At 34.2% G+C, this 3,302-nt stretch overlaps 1 long non-coding RNA gene across 1 annotated transcript; it reads left to right on the top strand.

The window, feature by feature from the left end:
* The first annotated feature begins 357 nt into the window (after positions 1 to 357).
* On the top strand, positions 358 to 1,671 carry LOC109590990 (uncharacterized). Its single transcript, XR_002189605.1, has 5 exons — positions 358 to 422; positions 1,260 to 1,373; positions 1,416 to 1,496; positions 1,545 to 1,592; positions 1,638 to 1,671. It is a non-coding gene; the product is annotated as an uncharacterized LOC109590990 (long non-coding RNA).
* The last annotated feature ends 1,631 nt before the right edge of the window (positions 1,672 to 3,302 follow it).

Below are 3,302 nucleotides of genomic sequence, written 5' to 3' on the forward strand. Positions count from 1 at the left end.
TACATCCTCAAGTTTTTATGTTTTGTATAAACTTTAAAGTCATTCCCTTAAAATTGGATATTTTATGAACTTTTAAAATTACTCCAAAATCGGGCCGAAGTCCCTGTACTATAGTACAGGGTCATTAGCCAATTTTCATCAAAAATGACAAGGTGAGAATTTTCCATTTTTATTACATTTCCTGATGCATATACATGTACTTATGTTGTGTAGAAAGTTTGAGCTGATTCCGATCAAAATTGAATTTTTTACAAATTTTTAAAGTTACCTCGAAAATTTACCAATTCAATCATGCATCCTACACATACCATTGTAATAATAGTAATCCTACACGTCCTGGCATTTGTTAGTTCAGCCATTTTTTGTCTAATCGGCTATAACCTGTCAGATAAGCTATTAGTGTTTTAGTAAGTTATTGTTAGGTAAGTGTAAGTTGAATTTGTTTCTGCTAGTTTTTTCACTTAATTGTCTGTTATATATAGACATAATCAAATTTTGTTAGAATACCTTATAAGATTGCTAAATTATCCCAATTTTTTCTTCCTTTACCAGTGCATTTACTAACATTTGCATGTATTGTGAATGTAAAGACATTTGCAACATCTTTGACTTCTGTAGGAAAGATATGTTTATGAAACAAATTTCATTGTGTATTGTTTATTGCTAAAGTTCAATGCTTCCAAATGTACATGTACCTGTTAGACACTGATAGGCAGCGAACTGATACACTTGTTTTTGATAGTGCACAATTCTATTTAGCATATTGAATGTAATGCATATTCATGCAGTTGTCATCATAAACATTTGCTATAAGTGTATGCATCATGCACGACATGTATGGATGTAGGTATGTACAAATGTTTTTGCAACTACGTCATCTAATTTTACGGCCTAGTATTTGTCCGATAATGCAATGGGGTGTGGTAATAGTTAATAATAATAAATATACCCTTGCCCATACTTGCCCATTTTATTACCCAAGGGTAATAAAATGGCTATTTTATCTACTTTTGTAAGCATTAAAGATGGTGACCTAGTGCCCCAAGAACAGTTGGCAGGTTCTTATGCCTTTATGGCATTCATTGTTGTTGGACTCCTTGTTGCTATTGTTGGACTCATCATCAAATATTTTGGAGTCATTAGACATCATGTCATCTATAGCTATGATAGATTAACATTGTGTATTATACGCCACTTGAATAGAAGTAGTAAATAAAATTAATAGGGTATAATTAACATTGATTCATTATAATTTTTAGGAGACTATCGTCATCAATTAAAGGCATGTTGTCATGCCTTTGTTGCTTCATTCTGTGGTATTATTTCCTATTTGGGGTTGTCTGCTTCATTCACAAGGAATGAAAACGATGCTGGTATTAAACAGAATTAAAACTTATATTAATTTCCTCTATTAGGCAACAGCTACATAAGTAGGAACAGGTTTTATGAGTTTGTTGGGTTATTTAATTTTCTTGCCTGGTTTCGCCAAAGATACAGTAAGGATACATTATCAATGATAATATCGGTTGATTCTTATTTTTAAGGGGTAACGACTGAGACTGCTACTCCCCCTGAAGACGTTAATGATAATGGTACATGACAATTAATGATAGGCTATTATCAGATTATTTTTATAGGTGCAACACTTCTGGTATAACCAATTAACTGCACAGTCCGAGCTATTGCCTCATCCTGCATGTACACTGATTTATTAGATTTTTTATTATTACAATGTATGAGTGGGGCTGGTTACTTGAAATTATTAATAAAACTTAATTACTTGTGCTTAGTTATAAAATTAATCATGAGTGATGCCGTTACCGTCTGCTACAGACAAAGATAACAAGCGGGACAACTGGGCAAGTCCTTTATGATCTCCTCCAGTTACCGAAAGACCAAAATCACCTCTTTATAGAGCAGATATAAAGAGTGACACACACCCTTCCTCTGGACAAATGGAGCTCTACTGAGGAGGAAGTCAGGAATACTGCCAGCTGCTAAATCGATTGTCTACTGGAAGAGTACATAGACATTATTATTATTATTTATTTATTTATTATTATAGGTTGGACGAGGCTAAATCAAGATGCTCATTAAAATCTTATCCTAAAAGAATTGTATTAATAAGACATGCTGAAGTAACTAATGTTATATATTTATTATATAGGCGGTAGCCTATATGTAGGATTGAGGTTGATTTTTCAAGATGGCGGCCGTTTTTATGATTTTCAAACACTCATAACTCTTTTATCTTACGTTGCACAGCCTTATAAATGGCTTAGATGAGCTCTCCTTCACTGAGCGATTCTCCTGGTACCTTTAAAGTGAACTGTAATGTAGCGGGAGCATTTCTGGAAAACAGGCCCAAATTCAAATTTCTACAAAATTCTTCAGACTTTTTCTTCTTCTTCTTCTTTCATCTTCTTCTATGCACCGGATAATCTTTTAATCCAGAGAACCGCTCAAGTTGCCTTTTACATCACTCTTCTGGGCTTGGGTCAAGGATCACAAAGGTAGTTTCAAAAAGAAGCGAGGACAGAGAACAAAATAGAAGGCAAAATCCAGCTGCAGCTAGTGATGGGCGATATATCGATTCTTTATCGATATAAACGATATTTTACGGAATCGATTTGAATCATCATCGAAAATTTTATGCAATTTTCATCGATCTATTGACCACGCCCATTTATTAAGGTTAAATAACTAATTTTAATAACTAATTGCACTGTTGAACTGCAAGAAAGAAGCAACTGACCAATTGTTAGCTCAGTCTACTTCAATAGGAAGAGAACCAAGCTCAAGAGCATGGAAATGATTAAGAAATGATCTTCTCTCATGTCCAGTACAGTTATATCTGTGCTAAAATCATTAGCCACACCCTTGACACACCCCCAAAATGAAGGTGTGGTTATCGTATCGTTAATAATCGATATTTCCTGAAAAAGTCCATTATCGATCGTTATCGAAAATTAAGAAAATTGGCCATATCGCCCATCACTAGCTGCAGCCACCGCATGGGTTTGTGGTTTGACGCCATTTTAATTTATGCGCACGTGATCAGCATGAATATAACTAACCTAACCACAGAATCATAACAGAATGTAATTTCTTATTTAAGAAAAAAGAATGGAAACAAGTAAATAAAAAAACATTAAAAATGGGAAAATAGTAGGATTGAATTGGAAAAAAAGTAAGGAAACAAGAGGGTACTTGCAAACTGGTGTGGTAAGAAATCCTACACCACTGCATGAAGATTACTACCCAAAAGCACAGCAATTATCCTCACAGCCAACTATGATAGC

This window comes from Amphimedon queenslandica, unplaced genomic scaffold (assembly GCF_000090795.2).
Source record: "Amphimedon queenslandica unplaced genomic scaffold, v1.1 AMPQUscaffold_9176_Cont18871, whole genome shotgun sequence".
Lineage (NCBI taxonomy): Eukaryota > Metazoa > Porifera > Demospongiae > Haplosclerida > Niphatidae > Amphimedon > Amphimedon queenslandica.